Genomic DNA, 14,031 nt, shown 5'->3' with positions numbered 1-14,031 from the left:
GTGATTGCGAGGCCTTCCCAGATGTTATCTCGGTTACATCCATGTTCCTGACAAACGACGCGCTCTTCCTTCCCTGCCTCGCCTTCTCCAGGCGAGATCTCAGGCGGATGGAAGATGTCTCCCGGAACCCCACAGCCTGCCAGCCCCTCGGGGTGGGGGCAGAACTTCACGAACCCTCCAAGTTCCTGTGGGTGTCCGTGTTTTATCTTTAATACGCTTAAAGACAGATTAGCACCAGGGTAAGGAAGAGTCAACAAAAGCCTGTCTTTACCTGGAATTTTGGTTGAATTATTCATGGCCAAGAGCTCCTTCTGAAAGCAGACGGCCTGCAGCAACCCTGGGTCTGGGAAGGCTCCCCTTGGAATCCTCCGGGGGACTGGGCCCCCTCTGTGGGGTGTCTGCTGGAAGGCGGGCACCGTCCCCCCATCACTCCCCGAGTCACTGACGCTCATGCTGGGAAGTACACAGGGAGCTAGGAACTGGGGGACAACTCTAGCTGGGGCCTTGGGGCCCTGCAGGGTGAGGAGACAGCGCAGAGCTGGGTGGTAGCGACTCCTGCCCTCTTCTCTCTGTGCACGAGCCCCTTATTCTGACCTCCCAGTAGATCTGCTGGGTTGTTGCTGTGCGGGCTCTGCCCTTGCTCGTTTCTTTGGGTCGGGAGACTTAGAGGCCTCTGGGTCTGGATCCCAGCCCCGCTGCTATGGCTGTTTGGATGTGGACAAATCACTTTCCAGAACCGTTAGGTCAGTGACGTCAAGCCCTGAGCAAGGCTATTTACCATGCAGTCTTCAGAGGTTACCGAGGCAGTGCCCGCGGATGACAGGGAAGCCTGGCAGGGAGGGGGCTGAGTGAGCCCTTGAGGTGAGCACTGTGTTATCTCCCTGGGCCTCGGCCAGTTGGCCGGATTGGTCCATCCCTCCCAGGCCACATGTGTGGTTGGCTGGCTCCTCTGTTGTGGAAGCCCTTTCTTTCTACACTACAGTTCAGGAGTGAAAGCGGCTTCTCTGTTACCCTTCCCAGGTATCATCTTGTTTTTTGCCCCTGGCTGGCTGGGTCCTTGTATTTGTTTCCTGAGGCTGCCCTAACAAAATACTACAGACTGGGTGGCTTAAATGACAGACATTTATTATCTCACAGTTCTGGAGGCTGGATGGCCATGATCAAGGGGTCAACAGGGTTGACTTCTCTGGAGACCTATCTCCTTGGCATGCAGATGGCTGTCTTCTCCCTGTGTCCCCACATGGTCTTCAGTCTGCACACATACATTCTTGGTCTCTCTTTGCAGGCCCCAATTTCCTTTTCTTATAAGGACGCCAGTCAGGTTGGATTAAGGTCCACCCCAATGACTTTGTTTAACCTTAATTACCTCCTTAAAGATCCCATCTCCATAGACAGTTACATTCTGAAGCACTTGGAGTTAGGACTTCAACCTAAGAATGGGGGGAGGCACAATTCAGCCCATAACTGCCTCCCTGAACAAATCACTCCACCTCTCTGGACCCTGGATTACTCATAAGTAATGTGGGGATGCTGACAACAATGATGATGATGATGGTGGTGATGGTGGGGCTGATGATATTGATGATAATAGTGGTGGTGATGGTGATGATGGTGAGGATGCAGGTGATGATGATGGTGATGATGATGGTGAGGATGCAGGTGATGATGATGGTATAGGTGATGATGGTGATGATATTGATGGTGATGGTGATGATGTTGATGACGATGATGGTGATGGTGATGATGGTGAGGATGCAGGTGATGATGGTGCAGGTGATGATGTTGCTGATATTGATGGTGATGGTGATGATGGTGAGGATGCAGGTAATGATGATAGTGATGATGATGATGGTGGTGGTGATGATGGTGATGATACTGATGATGTTGATGGTGATGATGGTGAGGATGGTGAGGATGCAGGTGATGATGATGATATTGCTGATGACAATGGCACCCGTCCACTAGGGTTGGTGTTTGGATCAAATGAGTTAATGAATGTAAAGTGCAATAGTCGATGTCATATAAGTCTTAGCTGTTATCATTTTTCTTGCTATAATGAATTTTTTAAACACATAATTACCCAAAATCCCTGCAAGCTGGCTTTTGGTTTGTCACAGACCTGAGTGAATCATCAAAAAGCCTGTTAGTGGCAGACACTGTGAGACATGATGGGTGTCAGCCTGACACCACAGAGGGAAACAGAAATGATTTAACAGCAGCCTCCAGACTGCACTTTCTGTAACCAAACCAGTGCATGTATGTTCATAGAGAATTTTACTCATTTGAGAAAAGGCCCAATTATTTTCCTAGGGTAGGGAGGCAGGGAAGTGCATCATTTATTTCAGAATAGTTTCCACCCACCTAGGACAAAATTTGGAAACCCAAAAGTATGACAGACAATCCACGGAGTGGTAGGTGCACACCCTGCTCCTTCGCAGTGTATTTCTGCATTTACGCTTTAACCTATGAGCTCCGTGACCTTGGGCAACTTGCATAACCTCTCTGAGCCTAAGTTTCTTCATCAATAAAACTGAGATAAGGGACTTCCCTGGTGGCATGGTGGTTAAGAATCCGCCTGCCAATGCGGGGGACATGGGTTCAAGCCCTGGTTCGGGAAGATCCCACATGCCACGGAGCAACTAAGCCCGTGCACCACAACTACTGAAGCCTGAGCACCTAGAGCCCACAAGCCACAACTACTGAGCCCGCATGTCACAAATACTGAAACCCGCGTTCCTAGAGCCTGTGCTCTGCAACAAGAGAAGCCACCGCAATGAGAAGCCCACACACCGCAACGAAGAGTAGCCCCCGCTCGCCGCAACTAGAGAAAGCCAGTGTGCAGCAATGAAGACCCAAAGCAGCCAAAAATAAACAAATAAAATTAAAATAAAAAGAGACTGAGATGATAGCAGCCTCGTATTAGTTTCCTGTGGCTGTTGTAACCAAGCACTACATGCTTAAAGCAACAGAAATTGGTTCTCTCACAGTTCTGGAGGCGGAAAGTCAGAAATCAAGGTGTCAGCAGGGCTGTGCTCACTCAGAGCTGCCAAGGGAGGACCCTTCCTTGCCTCTTCCAGCTTCTGGGGGCCCTTGGGTATTCCTTGGCTTGTGATAGCTCCATTTCAATCTCTTCCTCTCTGCTCATGTGGCCGTCTTTGTGTGTCTCTCTCCTCTTCTTATAAGGATGCCAGTCACATTGGATTAGGGCCACCCAATGACCTCATCTTTAACTGGTTACATCTGCAAAGACCCTGTTTCCAAACAAGGTCACATTCACAGGTACTGGAGGTTAGAGCATCCATATACCTTTTGGAGGGGGGGTACAATTCATCCTTTAACAAGCTCTTGGTTCCTGGGGCTGCTGGGTGGATAAGGAAGTTGGCAGATGCAACGTCACACTTTGTGTGACTAGTAAGTACTCAACAGGTTTCAGCCATCATCCTCTTCATCACCATCATCACCGTCATCACCATCATCATCATCCTCTTCATCACCATCGTCACTGTCATCACCATCATCATCCTCTTCATCACCATCATCACCATCATCACCATCATCATCATCCTCTTCATCACCATCATCACCATCATCACCATCATCATCATCCTCTTCATCATCATCATCACCATCATCACCATCACCACCATCACCAGCATCTGTCATCACCATCACCATCATCATCACCATCATGATCATCATCATTATCTGCATTAACAAGGAACTTCTATGAATACAGGAAGTGAGGAAGGCTTTAGGAGAAGGAAAATGGGGAAATACTACTGAAGAGAAGGTCCTTTTTGGCACCTTACACTCAATACCAGCCACCTCCCACTTCCTCCGCACGTAGAACCAGAACTGTGCCCTCTGCTTCCCGTGAGTGTCAAGTTAGCCTCACTGCAGTTGGAGAACCAAGACACCTCTGTTGCTATACCCTGTTCACTTAAAATGATTGGCCCATCTGCTATCTGAGTGGTGTGTTATGGAGAGAAAAATAAATTATTACTTAGACACAGTCTTTTTGGCCAAGGATCACAGGTTCTCCTGAAGAAGCAGATGTTTATCCACCCTCTCCAGGACAAGTAGCCATGTGAGGAGAGCTTGCTAGAGGTAGAAACATATTCTATGGGATGTCGGAGGGTCACACCTGCCCAGCTCAGGGCTGCATCCCCCAGAGAGAGCAAAAGAAATATATATATATATATATATATATATATGTATAAATATATCCTTGAGGACTTTTTGACTCATTCATTCATTCAATGTCCACTGAGGCCCACTTGAGAGAGCAAAAGAAATATATATATATATATATATATATATATATATATATATGTATAAATATATCCTTGAGGACTTTTTGACTCATTCATTCATTCAATGTCCACTGAGGCCCACTTGTGTCAGTCCCAGGGCATGCGGGGACAAATTAAACACGAATCAACAGGAGTGAGGGGCAGCGGGGGTGATGACACAGCACCCCCATGTGAGGCACTGGCTGTCAGTGTACACAGAATGTCTACCTGGGCTGGTCAGGGGAGGCTTCCAGAGGAGGCTGGACTTGGTGTCCTGGGAAGGGTGTGGGTGAGTAGGGAGGAAGAAGAACAGAGGGTCCCAGATGCTGCGCTTTTACAGGTCGCTATCAGTTGTGTGCCCGGCCAGGCGCCCATCCTTTCTAGCACCATGGTTCTCAGGCCACACACCACCGAGAGGAATAAGGCAGGAAAGTTCATATCACGCTTTCAAACTCGTTCTATCAAGAGTGGACAATAATAGTCAAAGCTTAGGCAGAAATCAGATTGGTTAGAGAAACTCAAATGTGGCCATCTTTCTTCAAATTACAGAAATCATTAAGGTCACAGATAGGATTTCCTTAGGCTTTAGTTTTGTCATAATTTTTTCTTAAAAATTTAATTATATATATAAGTATAAATATAAGTATAAATATATATAATACACCCCCTTTGGCAGTAATTAGCCAGATTGTTCCTGGTCCATGTGATGAGGTTAAATGTGTTGCTGTCTTGTTGTCTGCAGAGAGCACCTTACCTGGCCATGGCTCCTCCCCCAGATGAGACCCGCTGCTCGGCATGCTGCCTCCTATAAGAATAGCAGGTGGCAAGGTGCTTTGGGATCCAGGGGACAGACAGGTTCAACAAGTCCAGTCATCATTTCTTGGTTCTGGAGCCACCATGACACCCTAAGACTAAAATGTTTGTCATCCTGGCCACTGAGTGGGCTTAGAGAGTAAGGAAGGCACACATTGCAAACTCTGTACTCACGTGTAAAAACACGAAACAAAACAAAGCTGGAAGTCTCCGAGCTTTCGATAAAGGGTCAAAACCTTTGATAAAGGTGAATTTCACAAGCAAAGGTCAGCCTCTGAATGGCCAAGCAACACAGCAAGGGAGATGCCATCATAAGAACCCTCCTATCCTCAGGGTCCCTGGCTGCCAGCCGCTTTCCCCGTGTCCCCAGCAAATGTTCCCGGAGTGCACAGCATGGAGTCACTTTCTGTGTATCTGTCTCAAGAGCAGAGCCTGCCCACGGCTCCAAGCACCAGAGCATCAGGATCAGCTTCTTGGAAGGGGTCCCAAATATGTTTTTCCACCTTTTTTAGCCCACGTTCCAGCTGAAAGACCCTGCGAAGCGGGTGGCTTGGTGAAGATGAAGACGTTTGTCTACAAAGTTCTCTGAGCTCCTGGGAAGCAGGGCAGCTGCACGGATGCCAGGGGACAACATTCTCTCCATCTTTGCTGTGGGGGGAGCCCCAAGGGCTGCTTCTGTCCGCGGAGCTCCGAGACTGTCCCGCATAATTAAGGGACCATCTCAGGAGGACCGAGCCAAGGGCCCCGCCCCTCGCGTTCCACGTAAGTAGGTGGGAGAGAAGGCTGGGGTTTGGGGGCTGAGGGCGTGTGGGTCTGTTCAGTGGACACCGAGAGGTTACCCTGTTTCTGCTGGTCAGGAAGCCCTTGCCCTCAACCTTCTTCCAGGCCAACAGTGCCTCTTCAGGCCAGCAGGTGGCAAATAGGCTGTGCGTGTGATTGGTGTCTCTCCTTCAGGTTTGCCAGAACCGGTTTCTCCAGAAGCTTGTCCAGGTTTCGGGGATTGAGCCCTCCATTCAGTTAAACATCTTTTTTTTTTGTTTTTGTTTTTTTTGCGGTATGCGGGCCTCTCACCGCCGTGGCCCCTCCCGTCGCGGAGCACAGGCTCCGGACGCGCAGGCTCAGCGGCCACGGCTCACGGGCCCAGCCGCTCCGCGGCATGTGGGATCCTCCCGGACCGGGGCACGAACCCGCGTCCCCTGCATCGGCAGGCGGACTCCCAACCACCGCGCCACCAGGGAAGCCCCTAAACATCTTTTAATCTGACTCATTTCACAGCCGTTCATTTTAATCATGCAAAGGTCAGTTGTCACCGCACAAACGTTAGACTTAATTTATTGCCTATCATATCGGCGATACTTTGGCCCAGTTTTTAATCATTTGCCAATGGGGAGCTGGAGGGGTCGGGGCACTGTCAGCCAGGGTGGGGACCGTGGTGGCCTCCCTGGAAACCCGGCGTACGGCAGAGGGCTCGATTCGGGGCAGGGGTGCTGGTGACAGCGAGGCCCAAGAAGTTCTGCCTTTTAGTCCCCCAGACTCTGATTATCTGCAGTGGTGACAGCCTGGATTTGGGGGCAGGAATCGCAGATTTGAGGCCAATTGCTGTTTTCCTTCCAGGAGTCAGGTACCCCACGGGTAAAGGAGTCACTAGCCTTCTTGGCTTCTCCTCTTCCAGAGCAGGAGTGTGCATTTTGGGCGCCGTTCTTTCACTTTTCAAAGTGGAGAGCAGCTCAAGGAGGCAAAGGGGGGACCTCTCAGTCCCTCCTGACCGCCTCCTCCTCTGGCCCCTCCTTCCTGTCTCCTGTCTCTGCTCATCTACTGGAGTTTTCCAAGCTGAAGCCAGAAATGGAGGCTTTTAGACCTCTTGGCAAGCGTTTCCACTTGGCTGAGCTGGTAGGCAACGATCCTCCTGGGAAAGGTCGGGAAACATGGCCGGGTGCTGCATGGGAAATGGAATTGCATCACGTACTCTCGGGCCCTTAGCCTCCACGGAGACATAAACGCAGACAGCAAGTCAGCATTCGTAAGTGCTACATATGAAGTATCCTGTTTCATCCACGCTCACATTCCCACACACGGATGGGCTGGTGCCGGTCTGGACAGGTGGGAGGGTTTCTATTTTTTATCAAATGCCGTTGTCTTTCTATACGTCACTCACCTGAGGGCCTGCAGCCCCTGAACTCAACCTGTCCAAAGCTTAGCTCATCTCTCTGAACCTATTCATTATGCTGCCCCATCCCCACACCCAGGTCATCACTCAGCCATTGCCCATCTGCACCCCCTTCCCCACGTCTCCATCAGTTCCATCCAGGCCCCTCCCAATGGCTCCCAGCCCACCTCCACTTTCCAGCTCCACTCCTGTTGCCGTGGTGGATGCAGGCCGTCTGCGTGTCTCACCTGGATGGTGGAATTCAACCTTTACCAGGTGTTGGTGAAGGTCACAGAATGGGCGTCCTCAAAATAGGCCACCTTGGAATGTTGATTATTTTAAGCTGAAGAAAACTGGGGAGAAGCAGATACAAGAAAAGCTCTCTGCCCTCCGCTCTCTGCCTAGAAGCAGGTTATACGTTCGTGAAGATGTCCCCCTCCCCCAAGACAGGAAGGACAGAAGCTAATCACTGGAGGCCACGCTGGGCCCTGATCAGCCCAGAGGAATCTACACCACAAAACTTACTCACTGGCCCTCGTCTCCCACTAGGTCCCCCATGTATTTGCCCTCTCACCATTTGCTGCCTTAGAAACTCAAGGACTAGTTCATTTGTCCCGTCACTTGTCTAGGAATCTATTGTTCTCTTGTTAAATGTTATGTAAGCCCGAGTTCTAACCACCCCTTTGAGTTACTCATCTCTGAGTGCTGCATGATGCATGTTTTAATAAACTCATTTGTTTTTCTCTTGTTAATCTGTCTTTTGTCCATCTAATTCTCAGGGCCTTAGGCAACGAAACTGAGGTGGGTAGAGAAAAGGATTTCTTCTTCCCCGACCTCGGTGTGAGTGCTGGGTTAGCCTCTCCCTCCATCCTGGGCTGTGAGCTCTGTGGTGGGAGGAGTCCCTGTTTTTCCTACCTGTCACCGTGCCTGGCACATGGCCCTCACTCAGTGAATAAATGATGGTTGTGAATAACTGACTGATGAAGTGACTTGTCTCTGTGGCTGTATCTCCCTTCCAGTCTCTGTGTTTCTTCCTAACGACCACTGCCTGCACCAGTGCAGACACCAGGCATATTCCACATGCATTATCTTTTTAAATCCCAGCAACAGCCCCAGGTGGTGGGTGCTGTATTGCCCATTTTACAGAGAGGTGAAGTAACTTGCCTCAGGACACACGGCTCCTGTCTGGTCTGACCCCAAAGCCCACACTTGCAGACGCTAGATATTTCTTACCTTGCAAAAGGAGGCTTTCTTGGCCTCAGGGCATCTGGGGGCCCCTTGGCATTGTGCCACCTCCACCTGGAGGCCCAGATTTTGGCAGGAAATTCAGCCTGGCTCAGACCTGTCTCACTAATCTCATTTCTTCCCTCCTTCCACTCCCACCCCCATGCAGGGCAGCCCCCTTCCCTGGAGTCCAACCATGACACACTCCTCTTGGTGGGCCTGGCTCCCTCGGGCCGCTGGGCTTTTCCTGTGATCCTCTGTTTACCTGGAGCTCCCTCCCCACCTTCACTCATCATTCCTGCTCATCTGTGAGGTACAGCTTGCATGGCACCACCTCCTGCAAGGCTTCCCTGATTGCCCCAGCTGTAACACTGGGTTCCGCCTCTTCTCCCTTCCATGCAACCCTTAGGAAGTCACTCAGTCATGACTTTGAAGCAGGGGCCTCAATGGCCTCGAAGACACTGCTCATGAAAACACATTACATCTAAGCCTCCTTGAACCTCAGTCTCCACCTGATGCTGAAAACTCGGCCTCTGTGTACCAGTGCCGAATCATATCTTGGAGACAGAGTTTTGGGTGAAGCACAGAAGAAGAGCTTTATTGCTTTGCCAGACAAAGGGGGACGCAGCAGGCTTGGGCTCTGAAAAACTGTGTGTCCCAGCCCAGGGGGATTTGTTGAGGGGTTTTATAGCAATGGTTCAAAGGCAGTGTTGCCAATAAGGATCAGGGTGTGTGCAGGGCCTGCTTCCCTTTAATCTGGCCTCAGGGGGTCTCCTGATGAGTTTCTGTGGTTCTCAAGGCTATCAAACTGTGACCTTCTCTGGAATGAAGAACGCTTCATCAGGTAGTTACCATCTTCCATTTGTTGGGGGTTTTAGTTCTATAAAGAGCTCAAAGATATTGTCCTGTGCATCCCCTGAGGCAGAACCAGGACCCTGCCCCAAGGCTGCACCATTGTTTCTTGGCGCTTCTCCCTTGTCTCTGCATCCCCTCCCTTCCCTGATTAGCAACAGTTTGAACCTGCCCTTTGAAGCTCAGGGAAGGTCATGGAGGCTGGAGTCTATTCCCTACAAATAAGAAATGGGGGACACAGAAAGGCTTCTGTGTCCAGGAGCCCCACAGGGTCCCGCTCAGTCTCCACCTGGCATGGGTCCTGGCAGGTGGGAGGGACTCAGTGAATGTTCAGGGACTAGGTGAATGAATGTGGCAACAAAGTGAGAGCACACACATTTTAGATTAAGAGCTAAGAAGCACTGGGTAGCATGTGACGCATGCAAACACAAGAGTGATGCCTTAGTAGCAAGTGTCCCCCTCAACCAAAAATAACATCTACATTGTCCTGGACATGGAGTCACTCCTTTGTCACTTGTCAAGGGAAATGGGATTATATGCCTCCCTCTGCGTCCCTCTCCTCTGCCCAACTAATAGCAGCAATTGGATCCATCCCAGATGGAGCTTATTCTATACAAGACTCTATCAACCAGAATGGCAGCAAAAAGTTGGGCTAAGCTAGCCTGGCATCCCATACCAGTAAGAGTTGCAAGCTGTGTGACCTGGGGCAAGCTGCCTAACCTCTCTGTGCCCCCCCTTCTTAGAGAGTCACAATAGGCACATCAAAGGCTCAGATAAAGGCTGAACTGATGTCACTTGTTTGGGACCCTCTGGGTTCCAGTGAGTTTCTTCAGTGCAGGAATTCTCAGAGCCTTTCACGTGCGTGTTTGCATTGTGAATTTCCAAAAGGGGGATGTTGCCTATATTATATCACACATCACTTTGATCTTGGGGCATCTTGGTTTGGGAATTTATGATCACGACAATGACAATGATAAATAGTATTTATGGGACTCTTATTGTATGAGGTTCCAGGCTAAGCACGTACACAGATTAACACATTTGATCCTCACAACAACACTGTAGGGGGCTAGTGTATCATTCTCACTCACTTAAGAGGTTCTGGAGACTCACACTGATAGTCAAGTGGGCTGCCTCTGTGCTTGGTCCCTGTGCTGTGGGCTTTCCTGGCTGAAGAGCTTCAGGGTGAGCTGATCTCTTGGACCCAGTTTCTCCTCTGACTGCCCAGCCTGAGCCCCAATCCCTGTGGTCAGCAGCCTTCTTAGCGCTCCATGGGATGCTTCCTGCTCCCCAAACGCGATGTGGCCCAAAACTCAGCCAAGGCTGCATCCTCTCTCTTCCCTCCTCTTCTCACCCAACAAACCATCTTTACCCCTTTCTTTTCTGGTCTCAGTGAAGGGTGGTCCGTGTTCATGTCCTGGGGCTGACAAAACAGAGCACCACAAACTGGAGGCTTAGACAACAGAAATCGATTCACTCCTGGTTCTGGAGGCCAGAAGTCCAAGGTCAAGGGGTCAACATGGCCATGCTCCCTCCAGAGGCTCTAGGGGAGGCTCCCTTCTTGTCTCTTCCAGCGCCTGGTGGTGATGGCTTGTAGACACATCACTCCAACCTCTGTCCCTGTGGCCACAAACCCTTCTCCGTATAATTCTTCCTTTTTTTTTTTTTTTGACCACACCATGCAGGATGTGGGATCTTAGTCCCCCAACGGGGGATTACACCCACGCCCCCTGCATTAGAAACATGGGGTCTTAACCACTGGACTGCCAGGGAAGTCCCTCTCTTGTAATTCTGTTTTGACTTCTTATAGGGACCTCAGTCCTATTGGGTTAAGCTCCCCCCCTCCCCCATTAAGTATGACCTCATCTTCATTTGATCACAGCTGCAAGGACCCTATTTACAAATAAGGTCCCATCCACAGGTACGGGGGATCCAACCTATCTTTCTGAGGACACGTTTCAACCCACGACAAGTGGCCTCTGTGCAGTGGCTCCACCCAGGAGCCTGGGAATCTCTCTCTTCCCCTCATCCCTCATTTCCCACCAGTCCCCGTGCCCGGCCCCTCATCCCTCATTTCCCACCAGTCCCCGCGCCCGGCCGCTCATCCCTCATTTCCCACCAGTCCCCGCCCCCGGCCCCTCATCCCTCATTTCCCACCAGTCCCCGCGCCCGGCCAGCCCCACCTCCCTCTCCACCTTCTCCCTCCACTTGCATCCAGGTCCTTATCACCACTCTGCCCACATCACTGCCACCATCACCTCCTGAGGTTATTTCAGGTGAAGCTATTTAGAGGATCTCTGTGCTCCAGATGCAGCTCAAAGCTGGGGATGCGGCAGAACAAGGCTGAGAAGTGACCTCTGAGTTCCCCTACATGGGGGTGATTGACATGCTGGCAAATCAACACAACATATAGTGCTGAGTGGTGGCTTGTCTCCGGGGAAAGTAAGGCAGGACGAAGGGCGCGAGGAGCGCTAGTGGGGGGGGAGGGGCTTCAGGGTGTCAGGAAAGTCCTCCCTGGGAATGGCGGGTAGCTCCCCAGGCAGCGGAGACAGAAAGAGAAAAGGCCCTGAACTGGGAACAAAGCAGGATCCTGGGAGGGGCAGGAGTTGAGATGGAGGAGGGACAATGGGTGTCTGAGGCCAGGAAGCCAGGAGGAGGAGTTTCTAGTTTACTCAGAATTCAGACATGATGGGAAGGCTCTGTGGGTCTGATCGGACTCGTTCTCCTGTTTATTTGGGAGGGGAGCCATCTGCAGGGAAGGACTGTAGAAACACTACCCGGCGTCCAGAGCATCCTGGGGCGACTTGGATGGCGCAGCCGTGTGGGGGTGAGGAGTGGCTGGATGGGGTAACACGGGGATCGTCTATACTCCTCGCTTTCCCGAGGTTCTGATTACATGCTGGACACCCATCTAAGAGATAGGTCCTGTTATCCTCATTTTACAGATAAGCAAACTGAGGCCCAAAGAGGCTTGAACATTTGTCCACGTAAACCATGCAAGGCCGGAATTCCAGCCGGGCCAGGCTCGTTCCAGGGTCGCTGCCCTTTATGGCCCCCGAGGGGCTGATGGACAGATGGGGTAGAGGCCAACAGGGGGAGGACCAGAGGGGCCTCTGGGCTCTTGGCCGCTGGGGGGTGGGGATGCCACCGACAGAAATGACAGGAGCACCCAAATCTAATCACCTCCCCCCCTCCCCCCACAATGTAAGAACCCGCCAGCTCCCCAGTGCCTCCCGTGGGCATTCAGATGCCCTTGACCTCTGAGCCCCATCCGCACTCCTGTCTCTTCTGCCCCAGGCAGCACCTCTCGTCACTCTCTGATGGACGATGATGCTCTCACTTCTCGGCCATTCCCCACGCTGGTCCCCAGCCTGGAGGGAGCACCCCGCCTTCCCCTCTCTCCATCCTTTTCCTGGTCAACTCCTGGGCGGCGGCCTCAGTGGGAACACCACTTCCTCCGGGCAGCCTTCCTTCGTTCTGAGATGGGATCAGGTGCTGGGAACACACCCCTGACCTCGTGCCCTCTGTCTTGTCTTCCCTGCGAGGCTGCACCTCTGTGAGGGAGGACGGGGCTCTCTCAGCCCCGCTGGGTCCCCTGCAGCCTAGCGTGTGTCAAACCCCTGCACTCACAACCCCGGGAGTGACGAGCACACCAGCTGAACGTCTAGTGCCTGTCCCGGTGTGGCCACAGGAAGTGACTGGTGATGGTATGCCGACAACATGAATGGAAGTTTGTGCTAGAATCCCATCCAAGTTGGGTCCTCTGCCCCGTCACGTCTCTGCTGTGTGACTGTGGCTGATACCCCACTACTCTGAGACCCAGCTGCCTTGCTTCTAGAAGAGGGGCAGGAGACCTGCTTCTCGGGGCTGCTGTGAAAATAAAATCAGATGATTCGATTATATTCCCGGCACACGTTGGGAATGCATTTATTACGGGCAGGACCTGCACCTTCCTTTCACCCTGCTGTTTCTGCCTCTAAATGACTGAGCCCCGGAAATGTCAGGGGAGGGAAACAAAGGTCTCCCACATCTTCCTCCTCCTCCTCCGATGAGCCTGCCTCCAGAAAATTTCCCCTCTGTGGTTTGGGACAGAGTGGTCCCCCTGCCAGGGTGCACGGCTATTGTTAGAGGCATTTGCCGAGCTGTGGCACCCAGAGTACAGATCCCAGCTGTGTGATGAGCAGATTCCTTTCCTGTGGCCGCTCACATAGACCTAATTCCCTCACTTTGGCTCCTTTCGGAGTTGAGTGGGTTTAACTGCCTCCGTGCATGTACCAGGACCTGGGCACACAACAGTTGCTTGAATTCAGCTGAGACGGAGGGTGATGCTCTAAAAGTGTTACCCACCGAGGGTTCCAGACATTGACATCCATGAGAAACTGCCCTTCCTTTTCCTTCCATCACGGTCCTGCCTGCCTGGAGAGGCCGGGGCCCCTCTGGAGTTTGTGGTCTCACACCGGATGAGATATCGGCTTCAGGTATCCTGGTGGATCAGTGGAGCGCAGGGAAGCGAGCTAATAAAAGATGTCGTCTCGGGGCTTCCCTGGTGGCGCAGTGGTTGGGAGTCCGCCTGCCGATGCAGGGGATACGGGGTCGTGCCCCGGTCCGGGAGGATCCCACGTGCCGCGGAGCGGCTGGGCCCGTGAGCCATGGCCACTGAGCCTGCGCGTCCGGAGCCTGTGCTCCGCGACGGGAGAGGCCACG

The sequence above is a fragment of the Physeter macrocephalus genome, chromosome 3 (genome assembly GCF_002837175.3).
Source record: "Physeter macrocephalus isolate SW-GA chromosome 3, ASM283717v5, whole genome shotgun sequence".
Classification (NCBI taxonomy): Eukaryota; Metazoa; Chordata; class Mammalia; order Artiodactyla; family Physeteridae; genus Physeter; species Physeter macrocephalus.
This window is presented reverse-complemented; position numbering follows the sequence as displayed.